This window comes from Pithys albifrons, unplaced genomic scaffold, assembly GCF_047495875.1.
Source record: "Pithys albifrons albifrons isolate INPA30051 unplaced genomic scaffold, PitAlb_v1 scaffold_50, whole genome shotgun sequence".
Classification (NCBI taxonomy): Eukaryota; Metazoa; Chordata; class Aves; order Passeriformes; family Thamnophilidae; genus Pithys; species Pithys albifrons.
Genome location: NW_027286065.1, coordinates 32,890 through 50,566, shown reverse-complemented (window position 1 = coordinate 50,566; position 17,677 = coordinate 32,890).

Here is a 17,677-nt window from a genome sequence, read left to right as displayed (position 1 = left end):
CTTTGGTCACACCCACACAGTGATAAACTGGCCCCAGCTCGCTGAACTAGGACAGAGTGAAGACAGGACGCTGCTGCTGCTGCTGCTGCTCTGCTGGGTTAGGCCCCACCACCACCACTTGCTACTGTGTTATCTACGGGGAAGTAAATGTTTATTCTTAGTTTTCTCTCTGCTTGGTCTGTCCCTCAGGAGGCTGAGCTCTCTTGGGTCGTGTCTTTTGGGGTGCTTTGTGGGTCTGGAGTGGTTTGTGATTTGTGTTGATGGGGACTGGGGAGTTATTGTTTCTTTTACCTTCTAATTTTCCCTCTTCTGTATAAATATATAACCCAGTTTTCTGTTTCAAGGTTTAGTTTATGTGCCCCTGTTTCCCTCAGGGCCGGGGGGGGGTGTCTCTGACTCTGTGCCTGGCAATTGGCATTTTGCCAGGTCAGCCTTTGACACCCACACACGTGTGCAGAAGTACCACTTACATAACAAGAGGGACAGGCTGGGCAGTCCTGGCCACACCTGGCCAGGCAGATGCCACTGGCAGACTGAAGAAAGGGCAAGATGGCTCATGCTCTGGTGCTGGTTTGCTTCACATGAAGGACAACGTTGTCTTGTGGCAGAGACACCAGCCAAGCCGGTCAATGCCCAGAGATTGCAGTCTCTGCCTCTGGGGAGCCTGAGCGTTCTGGGTCAGTAAGACAACCTCGTGAGTAACCCCTGGGTGAGTGAGGGTGTTACATGCAGGGCTTGTTTTCTCTCCTTCTCTCCCTCTCATTCCTGGTCACTTGGCCAATACTGGTAATAAAGATACTGTTTTGCTGAACTCTTGACGGTGTTTAGTCTCACTTCTGGCGTCCTTCCTAACCCTCCCTGTTACAGGGATACACAGCTAAAAGGACCCTCAGAAGATTTCTGGGTGAGTGCAGGGCCACCCCTGTGGCCAACAGGGAGGGCACAGTGTCACCCCACAAGGACAGGACTGCCAAGTGTGAGGCTGCTCCAGGTATCTGGAAGAGGCCTCATGCTCTGCTCGGCCCCATCAGTGGCCAGTGCTGACCCCCCTGTCTGCCCCCAGCCCTGGGCAGCTCTCCTGGCACAGGCTGTGCCCTCCCCTGTCTCCCTGCTGGTGTCCCTGGCCATGTCCCTTGCCTCTCTCACTGCCAGCTGAGTGTGGGGCACTCGGGCTGGGGGTCCCTCCTGCACTCCCCAGGCAGTCGGCGTTGGGTGGGGGATCTGAGGGCTGGGCCTGCTCAGGACAGCCCTGTCCTCATGTCCAGCAGCTCTTTCCTGCTCCAACAAGTGCTTCAGATCCCACCCAGTGCTCACCCAGCTGCTGCCTCTGCTCCTGCTCCTGGCCCTGCCTTTGGGGGTGGCCTTGGCTGTGCTGCCAGGTCAGGGAGGAGCAGCTGCCCCAGCCCGGCCTCTCTGCACAGAGCGGGGTCCCTGCTCCCTGTGGAGGGGAATCCTCAGACATTCTCCCCTTCCCTCTCCAGGAATGAGCTGGGGAGAGATTCCAGTTACCCCTGTGGCTCCACTGCTGCTGCCAGCCTGTCCCTGGGACTGGGTTGGGTACTGTGGGGTCTGGTACTGCCTCTGAGGGCTGAGGGGAGGTGGGAGCAGGGCCAGGATTGGTGCTATGAGCTTGGGGCACCCCTGGCCATGCTGAAGGATGAGGAAATGGTGAGTGAGGGGCTGTGGGGGGTGTGGGGTGGCACAGGGGAGGCTGGGGGGGTTCCTGGGTCAGGCACAGCCCTGCAGCCCCCAGGGTTGGTGCTCACAGTGCTGGGAAGGAGCCCCGGGCATGGGTCACCCCAAGGGGCCGGGGCAGCTCTCCCTCTTCCTCCTCAGGGGCACTGCCAGTGACTGGCACGGGCTCAGGAGATGGGGCGAGTGGCTGCAGTGGGGGCACGGAGCAGCTTCAGCTCCTCCAGAGTCCTGGAGACAGGGCAGGGTCTGAGGGGACAGGGCAGGGCCTGGGGGGACAGGGCAGGGTCTGAAGGGACAGGGCTAGGCCAGGGGGGACAGGGCAGGGCCTGGGAGGGACAGGGCAGGGCATGGGGGGGACAGGGCAAGCCTGGGGGGAACGAAGTTGCTGGGACTGTCCCTCGTGGGCAGTGCTTGTGTCCTCATCTGATGGAGGGGACGGGGGGACAACCTGTCCTGTGCCAGCTCTGTCTCTGCTGCTCCTTGCAGGGTCCCCGTCCTTGGCAATGCACAGGGTGTGCACCTGGCTGATGAGAAACTCGGGAGTGGGATCTGCTCAAATGAGCAGCAGTACCTCTGCTGAGCTCACCTGGCACAGAGGTGATGGAGGAAGGACCTTCTCTGTGCTGGGCACTCACAGCTCTTCTCACAGCACGGGGATGTCCTTCTGCAGCTGCTCGTCTGCCTGGCACTTATTCTCAGGGTCACTCAGTGCCTGCTCTGGGATCACCTGAGTGTCAGGTTTCCAGGAGAGGAACCCGCAGGAAGGGCAGATGAAGTGGAAGCTGAGGTGTGGCTGCCTGGACTGGGGCTCTGGGTTTCCTTCTCCTTCCTGGAACCATCCCAGACGTTACCCTGTTTCTCTAACAGTACATATTTGTACACTAACCCTATATAAATACATAACCCTGTGTATATGCACTCCAGCAGGTGCTGCCATGTGAATGGTCAAAGTCCTTGTGGGACACACACAGTGACAATGCTGCTGCTGCACCCCAGGGAGGGCTTTAGATGGGGATGGCAGAGATGCTGCTGGGAGGTCTCACCTCAGTTTGGTTTGCTTTGCTCTTCCCAAACTGAGAAAACTGATGGTTGGAGTTTTCAGCCAGAAATCTGTCCCTTCTTCTGCTCAGTCAAAAGGGATTTGGGGCCTTTTTCCCTTTTGGGGGGTAAATAAAATCAATGCATTTGTGATGGGTTGGCCCTGCCTGGGTGCCAGGTGCCACCAAAGCTGCTCCATCACTCCCCATCGTTAACCAGGACAGGAATTAGTTATCAGTGGCCACAGTTGAACACTTGGCTGTTCTCCAGCAACTTTGTGATTTTGTTCTCAGTGTTTCCTTGCCAAGAGAAAGGGGTGCAGAAACCAGCTGCAGAAACAGTTGTTTGCCTTAACCTTCATGGTTAAGAGCTCCCAACCAAGGCAGATGTGCTGGGCTGGCCCTGCCTGGTGCCAGATGCCACCAAAGCTGCTCCCTCAGTGCCCTCCTCACCCAGGCAGGGCACAGAACACAGAAGGAAAGGCTTGTGGGTCGGGATAAGGGCAGGGAGAGTCACTCACTGATTGCTGTCATGGGCACGACAGACACCACTTGGGGAAATTAACTGAATTTATGACCAATCAAATCAGAGTATGGGAATGAGAAATAAAAGAAATCCTGAAACACCACCAGGCTTCACTTTATCCCTGATTCCCTCCCTCCTCCCCTGCAGCAGCACTGGGAGATGGGAATGGGAATTATGATCAGTTCATTCCATGTTTGTGCTGCTGTTACACCCTCAGGGACAGGAGTCCTTCCCCTGCTCCTGCGTGGGGTCCCTTTCCATGTGAAACAACCCTCCAAGCACTTTTCCAGTGGGAGTCCATCCACGGGCTCAGTCCCTCAGGAACAGGCTGCTTCAGTGTGGATCCCCCACAGGGTCACAAGTCCTGCCACCAAATCTGCTCTGCCATGGGCTCATGCCTTGGCTGCAGGGGGGTCTCTGCTCCATCCTGGACTCATCCACAGCTCACAGGCCCTTCAACTCAAGTTCACATGGACTTCAACCTGCCCAGGGCAGCAGCAATTCCCTGGCCCCTGCCAGCCTGGGCACATGGCCATGGTCCAACATTGCCAGGCACAGCACAGTAGGCCCTGGGATCCACACCCTCCCCAGCCCTCCCGGGGGTCCCCAAACCGCTGTGTCCCCCCCGCCGCTCCCAGGCTGGCGATGGAGCCGGCGGTGCCCGACCCGGGAACACCGACCCGCCCCGGGGGGACCCGCATCCCCCGCCCCCCGCAGCCCCCCTGGGGGGGTCAGGGGGACACAGAGGAGTCTAGGGGGCTCATTGGGGTCTGAGGGGTCTGGGGGGGCTCAGGGGGGCAATAGGAGGGGGACAAAGAGGGTCTTGTACCTGTACAACCAGTGCTATGAATTGGCACCATTGAGTAAGGGGGGACTGGGGGGTATTTGTGGAGGTCTGGGGGGCTCACTGAAGTGGGGTGGGGGGGCTTGGGGGGCTCGGTGGTCTTGGGCCTGGGGACTCTGGGGGTCTCAGGGGGGCACAGGGAGACTCTGGGGGGCACAGAGGGACCTTGGGGGGCACAGGAGGGGCACAAGGGATCTCCTGGGGGTCCCAGAGGGGGACAGAGGGACTCTGGGGGGCACAGGGGAACACTGGGGTCCCCTGGGCCCTGCAGTGTCACAGTGTCCCCTCATTCTCCCAGTGTCACAACGTCCCCTGGGTTTCTCAGTGCCACAGTGTCCCCTGGGCCCAGCAGTGTCACAGTGTCCCCTGGAACCTGCACTGTCACAGTGTCCTCAGGGCCCAGCAGTGTCACAGTGTCCCCTGGTTCTCTCAGTGTCACAGTGTCCCCTGGTCCTCTCAGTGTCACAGTGTTCCCTGGGACCTGCAGTGTCACAGTGTCCCCTGGGCCCTGCAGTGTCACAACAAAGAGGATCTTCCCCCAGAGGCTGGTTGGGCACTGAACAGGCTCCCCAGGCCCCTCTAACCCCTCCAGGGGGTCTCTGAGTCCCCCCAAAGCCCCTCTAAGCCCTTCCTCCCCCACAGCCCCCCATCTGCAGGAGCTGCTGTGAGACCCCACGGGCCGCGGGTGGTCTGCAGAGTCCACCTGGAGCTGTTCCTGAGTGACAGGGGGGGCTGGGAGAGGCTCCAGAGGGTGGGGGACACACCAGGAAGAGGTTCCTGGGACCTCCCTTGGAGAAGTGACACCCCTCCTAACTTCACCCCAACTGCCCCCCTGGGTTGAGGGAACCCCCAAGGGTGATGGGAAACCCCACCCAGTCACTGCTGGGGGGGCTGGGAAAGGCTCCAGAAGGGGAGAGAAGACCCAAAAGAGGTTCCTGGGACTCCCCAAAGACCCCCAAGGTGATGGGACTCCCCTCAAATTCACCCCAACAGAGCAGTAGCTTAAGAAAAATAAATCCTCTAGCTTTTTAAACCATTTTTCTCAATTTTTTTCACTTCTTTTCCCCCCTCTCCTGCTCTCCCCAACACCCCTCCTCAAGTCCCCTCTGGAATTTGGGCCAATTTCCTGAGATTTTAGGGCCTTTTTAATGGTTGAAATGGAGGTTCAATGGAAGGGGCGGGGTCCGAGCAGAAAGGGGCGGGGTTTCCAGGAAGGGGGCGGGGTCTGGGGCTGGGGGGAGGTCAGTGCCCCCCGACGGGGGCCCGGGCTGAGGGTCCCTCGAGGAGGGGCTGGAGGGCAGCGGAGAAGCTGAGCAGGGTCTGCCCCAGGGCCCGGGTGAGGGTCGTGAGGAGCCGCAGCAGCTCCCTGGGAGGGGCAGGGGGGTCAGGCTGGGGCCCCCAAACCTTCTCAGGGACCCCCCAAATGCGAGATCACCCCCCCGGGGACCCCCAAACCCTCTCATGGACCTCCCAAATCTGAGACCACCCTCCCAGGGACCCCCAAAGGCCCCCAAGGACCCCTAAATTCGTATCAGCCCCTTGGAGATCCCCCACCCCCAACCCAGGACGCCCCCCAGGATCATGAGGAACCACAGCAGCTCCCTGGAGGGGGTTGGGGGAGCTGGAACCCCCAGGGAGCCCAAAATCCCCCCTCGAAACTCCCAGATCTGACATGATCACCCCCAGGGACCCCCTGGGGGAGTTTCGTGATCCTTGGGGGAGGTTTGGGGTCCCTCGGGAAGGTTTTGGGCTCCCTGGGAGAGATCAGAGGGTGGTTTATGGTCTCTGGGCCGTTTTGGGGGTCTCTGGGGAGTTTTGGGGTTCCTGGGGAGGGTCCTTGCAGGTTTTGCGAGTCCCTGGAAGGGGTTTGGGGTCCCAAGAGGGGGTTGGGGGGGATTTGGAGTGCTTTGAGGGGTTTGGGGGTCCCTGGGGGGATTCCTGGGGTGTCCTGGCCCCCCCGACCCCCCTGTGCCCATCCCGAGCTGGACCCTGATGGGAGGGCTGGGGGGGAGTTTGGGGGTCCTGGGGTGAACCTGGCGGTCCCAGGTGCTTTTGGGGCCCCCCCTGGCCCCCCGAACCCCCTGTGCCTCCCGACCCCCCCCGACCCTTAAGAGGGGGCTGCGGGTCCCCCCCTGGGGCGGGTCAGTGTTCCCGGGTCGGGCACTGCCGGCTCCATCGCCAGCCCGGGAGCGGCGGGGGGGACACTGCGGGTTGGGGACCATCCCCGGGAGGGCTGGGGATGGTGTGGATCATTTACAGTTCTTATTATTGGTTTAGGGCTGGTTTGGAGATGGTTTGGGTCTGTTTTACTGGGTGTTTTAAGAGCTGCTTTTAGGGCTAGTTTAGAGCTGGTTTGGATTGCTTTAGAGCTGGTTTATCTTTTGGATTAGAGCTGGATTTAGGGCTGCTTTATGGCCTGGATTCGGACTGGTTTAGAGCTTATTTCCGTCTGGTTTAGGGTTGGTTCAGGGCTGGTTTGGAGATGGTTTCGAGCTGGTTTCGGTCTCTTTTTCTGGCTGTTTAAAGGCTGGATTTGGGGCTGCTTAAGATCTGGATTTAAGGCTGGTTTAGGGTCAGTTTTAGCATGGGTTTAGGGCTTGTTTGAAGCATGTTTGCAGCTGGGGTCTCTCTCGCCCTGGCCGGCACCGCTCTCGCCCTGGCCGGCACCGCCCTGGCCCTGGCCGGCACTGCTCTCCCCCTGGCCGGCACCGACCTCGCCGTAGCCGGCACCTCCCTGACCCGAGCCCGGGCCGGCATGGCCCTCCCCTCCTCTACACATTGAGGCGGTGCGGGGCGTGAATAGGAATTGATCATAAAAATTGGAGTCGCTGTGGTTATTTAGCTGCGCCAGCGACACTGGGGGTACTGGGGGCCCTCATCGATGCTGGGTCTGGGGGCCTTTGGGAAGGGGGGTCTGGGGGCGTTGAGGTCCCTGGGGGTAGATCCTGTAGGGTTTGGAGGTCTGGGGTGGATTTGGGGTCCTTGGAGGGGGCCTGGGGGCACTTGGGGGGTCCCTGGGGGAGTTTCGTGATCCTTGGGGGAGGTTTCGGGTCCCTCAGGAAGGTTTTGGGCTCCCTGGGAGAGATCAGAGGGTGGTTTATGGTCTCTGGGCCGTTTTGGGGGTCTCTGGGGAGTTTTGGGGTTCCTGGGGAGGGTTCCTGGTGGGTTTTGGGGTCCTTAGGAATGGTGGGGGGGGGCTCTGGGGGGCCCAGAGGGGTATTGGGGTTCCTGGGGAGGGTCCTTGCAGGTTTTGCGAGTCCCTGGAAGGGGTTTGGGGTCCCAAGAGGGGGTTGGGGGGGATTTGGAGTGCTTTGAGGGGTTTTGGGGTCCCTGGGGGGATTCCTGGGGTGTCCTGGCCCCCCCAACCCCCCTGTGCCCACCCCGAGCTGGACCCTGATGGGAGGGCTGGGGGGGAGTTTGGGGGTCCTGGGGTGAATCTGGGGGTCCCAGGTGCTTTTGGGGCCCCCCCTGGCCCCCCGAACCCCCTGTGCCTCCCGACACCCCCCCCCCGACCCTTACGAGGGGGCTGCGGGTCCCCCCCTGGGGCGGGTCAGTGTTCCCGGGTCGGGCACCGCCGGCTCCATCGCCAGCCCGGGAGCGGCGGGGGGGACACTGCGGGTTGGGGACCACCCCCGGGAGGGCTGGGGATGCTGTGGATCATTTACAGTTCTTATTATTGGTTTAGGGCTGGTTTGGAGATGGTTTGGGTCTGTTTTACTGGGGGTTTTAAGAGCTGCTTTTAGGGCTAGTTTAGAGCTGGTTTGGATTGCTTTAGAGCTGGTTTAGCTTTTGGATTAGAGCTGGATTTAGGGCTGCTTTATGGCCTGGATTCGGACTGGTTTAGAGCTTATTTCCGTCTGGTTTAGGGTTGGTTCAGGGCTGGTTTGGAGATGGTTTCGAGCTGGTTTCGGTCTCTTTTTCTGGCTGTTTAAAGGCTGGATTTAGGGCTGCTTAAGATCTGGATTTAAGGCTGGTTTAGGGTCAGTTTTAGCATGGGTTTAGGGCTTGTTTGAAGCATGTTTGCAGCTGGGGTCTCTCTCGCCCTGGCCGGCACCGCTCTCGCCCTGGCCGGCACCGCCCTGGCCCTGGCCAGCACTGCTCTCCCCCTGGCCGGCACCGACCTCGCCGTAGCCGGCACCTCCCTGACCCGAGCCCGGGCCGGCATGGCCCTCCCCTCCTCTACACATTGAGGCGGTGCGGGGCGTGAATAGCAATTGATCATAAAAATTGGAGTCGCTGTGGTTATTTAGCTGCGCCAGCGACACTGGGGGGTACTGGGGGCCCTCATCGATGCTGGGTCTGGCGGCCTTTGGGAAGGGGGTCTGGGGGCGTTGGGGTCTCTGGGGGTAGATCCTGGAGGGTTTGGAGGTCTGGGGTGGATTTGGGGTCCTTGGAGGGGGCCTGGGGGCACTTCGGGGGTCCCTGGGGGAGTTTTGTGATCCTTGGGGGAGGTTTGGGGTCCCTCGGGAAGGTTTTGGGCTCCCTGGGAGAGATCAGAGGGTGGTTTATGGTCTCTGGGGCGTTTTGGGGGTCTCTGGGGAGTTTTGGGGTTCCTGGGGAGGGTCCTTGCAGGTTTTGCGAGTCCCTGGAAGGGGTTTGGGGTCCCAAGAGGGGGTTGGGGGGATTTGGAGTGCTTTGAGGGGTTTTGGGGTCCCTGGGGGGATTCCTGGGGTGTCCTGGCCCCCCAGACCCCCCTGTGTCCACCCCGAGCTGGACCCTGATGGGAGGGCTAGGGGGGAGTTTGGGTGTCCTGGGGTGAACCTGGGGGTCCCAGGTGATTTTGGGGCCCCCCCTGGCCCCCCGAACACCCTGTGCCTCTCGACCCCCCCCGACCCTTACGAGGGGGCTGCGGGTCCCCCCCTGGGGCGGGTCAGTGTTCCCGGGTCGGGCACTGCCGGCTCCATCGCCAGCCCGGGAGCGGCGGGGGGGACACTGCGGGTTGGGGACCACCCCCGGGAGGGCTGGGGATGGTGTGGATCATTTACAGTTCTTATTATTGGTTTAGGGCTGGTTTGGAGATGGTTTGGGTCTGTTTTACTGGGGGTTTTAAGAGCTGCTTTTAGGGCTAGTTTAGAGCTGGTTTGGATTGCTTTAGAGCTGGTTTAGCTTTTGGATTAGAGCTGGATTTAGGGCTGCTTTATGGCCTGGATTCGGACTGGTTTAGAGCTTATTTCCGTCTGGTTTAGGGTTGGTTCAGGGCTGGTTTGGAGATGGTTTCGAGCTGGTTTCGGTCTCTTTTTCTGGCTGTTTACAGGCTGGATTTAGGGCTGCTTAAGATCTGGATTTAAGGCTGGTTTAGGTTCGGTTTTAGCATGGGCTTGTTTGAAGCATGTTTGCAGCTGGGGTCTCTCTCGCCCTGGCCGGCACCGCCCTCGCCCGGGCCGGCATGGCACTGGTCGGCGTACTGAGGAGGGTTGGCCCTTTGTTACTGTGCTGGCGCTGAGCTTCCTTCAGCAGAATGAGGCCTATGGACAGGGCGAGGCAAGCACATGAATAAAGGTAATTGGATAAAAATTGGAGTCGCTGTGGTTATTTAGCTGCGCGAGGGACACTGGGGGGTACTGGGGGCCCTCATCAATGCTGGGTCTGGGGGCCTTTGGGAAGGGGGGTCTGGGGTCGTTGGGGTCCCTGGGGGTAGATCCTGGAGGGTTTGGAGGTCTGGGGTAGATTTGGGGTCCTTGGAGGGGGTCTGGGGGCACTTGGGGGTTCCCTGGGGGAGTTTCGTGATCCTTGGGGGAGGTTTGGGGTCCCTCGGGAAGGTTTTGGGGTCCTTGGGAGAGATCGGGGGGTGGGGTTATGGTCTCTAGGGTGTTTTGGGGGTCTCTGGGGAGTTTTGGGGTTCCTGGGGAGGGTCCCTGGGGGATTTGGTGTCCCTGGGAATGGTCACCTCTGGCTCTGGGGGGGCCAGAGTTGTTTTGGGGTTCCTGGGGAAATGTTGAGTTAGAGGGCTGTATTAAGCTCCTTCTCAAAGTGAAAATACATTTTTAGAAGGAACGTATGAAAGATATTTGGAAGGTAAGGTATATGTAGATTCAGCATGAAATAGGCTCAGAAATTCCATTATGTAAGTGTCTTATATCTGCTGACTTTAAAATTTTGACAAGCGCCTTTCTTACTAGAAAGGTGTGCAAAATCAGCACATAATTTTTGTTTCTGTGTAAAAGAGGTTACCATATACCCATCTTTAGAATTCAGATTAGATTGGAAATCACCTTTAAGGTCACTGAACCCAGCCATTAATCCAACACTGCAAAGTCCACCACTGAACCATGTCCCAAACACATCCACATGTATTTTAAATACTCTCAAGGAATGGTGACTCAGGCTCTTCCCTGGGCCAATTCTTGACAAGCCTTTTGGTGTAAAGCTTTTCCTTGTATCTAATCTAAACCACCCCGGTCGTGGGGCCAGGCCCAGTCCCAGCTGGTTCCCCAGCCCTGGTGGGCATGAGGCGGCAGAGGATCCAGGCCAGGGGGCACCCTGGGCAAGGGGACAAGGACCCCAGTGTTGGTTTCCCCTCACCAGCTTCTGACACATCTCCACATCAACCTGGAATTCCATTCCAAAGTCTATTAAGAATCTTGTTTAAATGACTGCAAAGTATGGCCTTGGATTTGCCCCCTCCGACTGACTTTTTTGGACTAATACGGAGTCAGGGCGAGTTTCCTGAAAAGGATCTGGAATTTCAGAGCCATCGCTATTATTGTTATTATTACTGGTAATATTTCTACTGATATTATCATCACTATCCTTATATCCTTAACAGCTGCTACTGTTATTGGGATTGTTATTATTACAAATAGTATTACTGGTTTTGCTACTGTAATGTTGTTTTATTATATACAGCATAAATCCTATGTAACTGAAAACATAGAGATTTTATAGCATTAGATAATGATATCCCTCTAAAGTATATAGAATACATATTACAGCCTCAGTGGGCACGAGGAGGGCTCGAGGCATTTTGGACACACTGTTTTGCCCAAGGCCTTTTGCTGAGACCTTTTGCCTAAAGCCATTTGGCTGCGTTGCTTTTCCCAGGCCTTTTGCCCGAGGCCTTTTCTCTGAGGCATTTTGCCCAAGCTGGTTTGGCCAGGGGGTTTTTGCCTGAGGAATTTCCCAAAGCTTTTTGTTGGGGCCTTTTCCCTGAGGCTTTTGGCCCGAGGCACTTTGGCCAAAGTGGTTTGGCAGAAGCTTTTTCCCTGAGGTGTTTCACCACAGGGGATTTGGCTGCATCTTCTGCTGAGGCTTCTCCTGGAGCTGTTCCCTCAGGCCTTTGGGCAGAGCCTTTTATAGGGTCGGGTGGAGTGTGGGCGGAGCCAAGGGCGGAGCAAGGGCGGGGATAACCATATATGGAAAGGGTCTGCAATGCAGCAAAAACTGACCAATAGGAGGGCAGGGGCCACAGCCATGAGGGGACAGGGAAAGTTCCAGAACTTCCAATGGGGAATGAAACAAGAACAGGGCATTTTATAACAAAACCTGAAGGACAAATAGGAAACCAGACCTATAGTCTTGAAGTGACTGTGTCTTTATTATCGAAGGAGGGGACAGGAGGGGACAGAGGGGACAGGAGGGGACACAGGGGACACAGGGACAGGAGGGGACAGAGGGGATAGGAGGGGACACAGGGGACACAGGGACAGGAGGGGACAGATGGGACAGGAGTGGACAGAGGGAACAGGAGGGGAAAGGAGGGGACAGAGGGACAGGAAGGGACAGGAGGGGACAGAGGGGACAGGAGGGGACAGAGGGACAGGAGGGGACAGAGGGGATAGGAGTGGACAGAGGGAACAGGAGGGGAAAGGAGGGGACAGAGGGACAGGAAGGGACAGGAGGGGACAGAGGAGACAGCAGGGGAAAGGATGGGACAGAGGGACAGGAGGGGAAAGGAGGGGACAGAGGGACAGGAGGGGACAGAAGGGGACAGTGGGACAGGAGGGGACAGAGGGATAGGTGGGGACATAGGAGGACAGGAGGGGACAGGAAGGGACAGAAAGGGACAGGAGGGGACAGAGGGACAGGAGGGAACAGGAGGAGACAGAGGGACAGGAGGGGAAAGGAGGGGACAGAGGGGATAGAGGGGACAGGAGGGGATAGAGGGGACAGGAGGGGATAGAGGGGACAGGAGGTAACAGAGGGGATAGAGGGGACAGGAGGGGAAAGGAGGGGACAGGAGGGGATAGAGGGGACAGGAGGGGATAGAGGGGACAGGAGACTATTAGTCTCATATATGTGACCTGAGAGCCCATGCCAATTTTTACTATAGAATCACGTTACACTGACAGTTTGATTTGCACTGAACAACATTTATCACCATTGGATCTTCCCAAGGGAACAGTAAAAATTACACATGGAATGTAACCCTTAAATTTATAATAACAGCAGCTTCTGATTGGGCTCTGAAGGGAGACGTGGGTCTGGATGGCACAGACAATTCAACACGAATTAGCTGCTCCACACCTTTATTATTGCAGGTGTAAAACTCATGTACACATTGGCCCCGTGTTCACCCACAGGCTTTGCCACTTGGCCACTAATCATTGGCTAATGATGCCGTTACTGCCTCACTGTAATGGGCTAATTATGCACATCTGCTGAGGCTGTGGCTGCAGCCCCTTCTGATCTCAGTTACTGGTTCCTTAAAGCTCCATCACACTCAGTCACAGAGGGAAGTTCAGCATTAGAGCTACACGGTTTGCCCTTTAGGTCTAACAGCAATGAAATTCCAACAGGGCTCTTCCTCTTTAATGTCCACTCTTATTTTCTCCAAAATCCCTCTGTTTGTGCTCAAAATATGGGATTCATCCCCAAATCCCTCTGTTTTTTCCCAGAATACGGGATTTTTACCCAAATCCCTCACTTTGTCCCCAAAATATGGGATTTTTTTCTCCAAAATCCCTTTGTTTGTGCTCAAAAAGTGGGATTTATACCCAAATCCCTCAGTTTATCACCAAATCCCTCAATTTGTCCCACAAATATTTAATTTTTCTTCAAAACCCAGCAGTTTGTTCCCAAAATATAAGATTTACTCCCAAATCCCTCAGTTTGGCCCAAAAATACGGGATTTTATCCCCAAATCCCTCAGTGTCTCCCCAAATTATGGGATTTACCAATCTCATCCCAATCCCAGTTTATCCCAGTCCCATTTTTATCCCAGTCCCATTTTTATCCCAATCCCATTTTTATCCCAGTCCCATTTTTTATCCCAATCCCATTTTTATCCCAATCCCATTTTTTATCCCAGTCCCATTTTTGTCCCAATCCCATTTTTTATCCCAATCCCATTTTTTATCCCAATCCCAGTTTTATCCCAATCCCATTTTTATCCCAATCCCATTTTTATCCCAATCCCAGTTTTATCCCAATCCCATTTTTTATCCCAATCCCATTTTTATCCCAATCCTATTTTAAAAAACATTCTTAGAATGGATTGAAAAAAAAATTAAAGAATTCTTAGGAAAGATTTTTAAAATATTTTTTTTTAAATTCTTAGTAAAAATTTAAAAATAAAATTAAAACAAAATTTAGGAAAGATTTAAAAAAATATTAAAAATCTTAGGAAAGATTTAAAATAAATAAAAAATTCTTAGGAACAAAATATGGGATTTTTATCTCCAAAATCCCTCAATTTGTCCATAAAATATGGAATTTTTCCCACATATCCCTCTGTTTGTCCCCAAATCCAACAGTTTATCCCAAAATATGAGAGTTTTTCCCCAAATTTCGCAGTTTGGCCCCAAATCCCTCAGTCTGGCCCCCAAAATATGGGATTTTTATCTCCAAATCCCTCAGTTTGTCCCAAATCTCAGGGGTTTATCCCCAAATCCCAAGATTTTATCCCCAAAATGTGGGATTTTTCCCCAAATCCCTCAGTTGGTCCCTAAAACATGAGCCAGCAGAGTCCCCAGGTGGCCAAGAAGGCCAATGGGATCCTGGCCTGGATCAAGAATAGCGTGGCCAGCAGGCCCAGGGCAGGGACCCTTCCCCTGGACTCAGCACTGGGGAGGCCACACCTTGAGTGTTGTGTTCAGTTCTGGGCCCCTCAGCTCAGGAAAGATCTCGAGGGGCTGGAGCGGGGCCAGAGAAGAGCAACGAGGCTGGAGAAGGGACTGGATGTGGCTCTGAGTGTCCTCTGAAACACCTCCAGGGACAGAGAATCCACCAGGTCTTGATCCAACTCCACTGTGATCACCAGCCCAGGGCACTCTGTGCACTCTGTGCCCTGGGCTGGTGATCACAGTGGGGTTGGATCAAGGGTTGGACTTGATGATCTCAGAGGTCTCTTCCAACCCAACTGAGAAGAGAAGAGAAGAGCAACAAGGCTGGAGAAGGGACTGGAGCACAAGTGCTGTGGGGAGAGACTGAGGGAGCTGGGGGTGTTCAGCCTGGAGAAGAGGAGGCTCAGAGGTGACCTCAGCACTGTCTGGAACTGCCTGAAGGGAAGTTGTGGCCAGGTGGGGGTTGGTCTCTTCTCCCAGGCCCTCAGCAATAGGACAAGGGGGCACGATGGGCTCAAGCTCTGCCAGGGGAAATGGAAGTTGGAGATGAGAAAAAAATTCTTTGCAGAGAGAGTAATGAGGCATTGGAATGGGCTGCCCAGAGAGGGGGTGGATTCCCCATCCCTGGAGGGTTTTAAAGGGAGCTTGGCCGTGGCACTGAGTGCCATGATCTGGTAAAGGGACTGGAGTTGGACCAAGGGTTGGACTTGATGATCTCGGAGGTCTCTTCCAACCCAATCCATTCCATGATTCTGTGATTCTGTGATCCTTTTTTCCCAAGCCTTCCCAATCTCTAACAGATTACTCTGATCTCTTACTCTCCAGATTTGCCAGTTGGATGATATCAGTGTTAACTATTTCCTTCAAATAACAAAAATCCCTTCTGAGTTTCTGTCTTGAGCTGGCACCATATCTATGTCAATTGAACTAATAACAGATATAAGCTTGACTTTAAGAAATAACTTGTGGTCAACTCTGGCATTGTTCTGGTCTACCTGTCCCTTGAATGTGCCTTTAGCACTTGTGAGTTGGATTCATCTCAGCAGAGAAAGACTCAAGTGAACTGGGCTTGAAGCAAAGGCTGGAGTTTACCTGGCATTAGGGAAAGACTGGCTTGAGAAATTGTGTGCAAGTGGTTTTGTTCTTGTTCTTTTGGATTTTCAAAAACCTGTGGTTGTAGCATTTTTCTAATTATTTTTGTTTATTGAACATGGACAGGCAAGTGTGTGGTTGCCACATAAAGCTGGAATATTTTCATCGTGGCTCTCATTCCTGTCAGGCTTAGAGGAGGAACTCTGAGAGAGCCTTCACTGATGTGGAAGATTGACAGTGTACAGAGAGGTATTCCTCGTTAAACCCATTCTGTTGGGTAGTTTTCTCACAGCTGCTGATTTCATTTGGAGGGAAATTAGAAATGGATATCCCTTCCTCAAAAGAGAAATCTTAAAAAAAAAACAATAAAAAGGGCTACTTGAAGTTCCTGGGGGTGTTGCACACTGAGCAGCACATTTTTCTGCTGTCCTTTGGAGATGACTTTACCATTCACTTGAGGGTCAATATCCTCATTTATCCAGTGGGGGCCCTGGCACAGGTTGGGCAGAGCAGCTGTGGCTGCCCCAGCCCTGGCAGTGTCCAAGGCCAGGCCAGACGGGACCTGGAGCACCCTGGGCTGGTGGGAGGTGCCCCTGCCCATGGCAGGGATGGCACTGGATGGGCTCCAGGTCCCTTAAACCCAAACCATCTCATGATTTGGTGATTCTCTGAGCTTCTAATCATTCCCTCCCTCAGCAAAGGTGCAGTGACCTCAAGTGGCAGCACATCCCTTTGCTGCAGTTTGGGATCGACGTGGACAAACAGGTTCCAGGTCTCTGGAGTTCTCCCGAGTTCCAGGAATTCCTCATTTATTTAGTCTCAGGGACTCTGCAAATTCCTCTAGCTCAAACTCCCAAGTTTAATATGAACTTGTCAGCCAGATCTGACAAGTTCCAGTTTTATAAATAAAAATTCCACCCTTTGGGGAATTTCTGCTTTTTACACTTGACTCTGGGGAGTAAAAATTAAGGTCACTGAATAAAATGACTCTCTCCTAAACCATTCCCAAACTTTCTATTTCTTTCAGACATTCTTGTGCATCCCTTGCTATATTATGTGGTCTGCAAGTGCATGGGTTTGGGAAAGCTGATTGGTTTTGGACACAAGATGCCCAGTGACTTCTAGAGATCTCCTTGGGCAGGGGAGTCCCAGTTCAGCAGGTGGGACCAGCTCATCACTGTGTGGGTGTGACCAAAGCTGTGCATTCTCCACCCTTTATTCGTTTCCCAAGAACTGTTAACAGTGAACCATTTGCAGCAGCTGCCCAGGGCACACCTGACCCCCCAGGCTGGGAGCTGGGTGTGAAACCAGCCTGTGAGATAAGAGCTGGGAGAACTCCCCTCCAGGGAGTCCTTGGCACCTTCCCACCCACCTGGGGGCTCAGCTCTGCTCATGGGCCATCAGTGATTCCAAAATCCCCCCTGACTCCCAGAGTCAGATCACCCAGTGTGGAACTCCCCACCCTGGGGGAGGTACTGGGTGCTCCCACCTGAACCAGAGGGTGTATAATCTTGGGGTCTGGGGACTTCTGGGACCATTTGTCAGACCCAGATGGGGAGCAGACCCTCGACAGGAGGACACCACCACTCTGGACCAGACTGTGACATCATCTGCACCGACAGGATTTTTCTTTCCCTTATTTCTAATTTGGCCTCGGGGGAACCACGTGGGGCTCAGCACAGAGGCCACCAAACCCCCGTGTTTGTGCCCCAGGGGGTGGGTTACACTTCTGGGGTTTGTGGGTGAAACCCAATTTCTCTTTGTGCCATTGCATTGATTGTAATATTGTTATTAAATTCTAACTATGACTTAGAATCTCTTTCGTGTTGGATTCATTTCTCCTGCTGGTTTACCTTGAAACCAGCACAAACACACCTTCCAATTAAACACAGTTCCAATTAACTACACCTTCCAATGCATCACACCTTCCATTTAAACAGAATTCCAATTAAACACACCTTCCCCTGAGTGTATTTTGGGTTGGTTTCTCCTGCAGGTTTACCTTTAAACCAGCACACCCAAGCACAGTCAGGAAAGGTTGAAAACTTCATGGATGAAGAGGAGAAGAAAAAGACCCATCATGAGGTCGCAGAACCCGAACGACCCCCCAGAGAATGCCCTGAAAGAACAACTGCACCCCAAGATCTGCCTCTTGTATGAAAATTCAATGAATATGCATGAACAAGGGTTGTAAACCCCTATGGAAGATTGATAAACCTCCTGCCTTTTCCCAGAGAACTTTGGAGCTGTTTGTGAGCAGGAGCTGCTGTTGCTCTAAATAAATACCTTTGCTGCTTAAAGACCCCAAATTGTCTCTGAGCAGTTCTGTCTCTGCCTTTTTGGGCATCCCTCTGCTCTGGGCTGGCTCCTCCTTGGGCTGCAGGGCAACCTCAGCTCTGGCACCTGCAGCACCTCCTGCCCCTCCCTCTGCACTGCCCTGGGCTCTGCAGAGCTGTTCCTCTGCCATGTTCTCCCCCTGCAC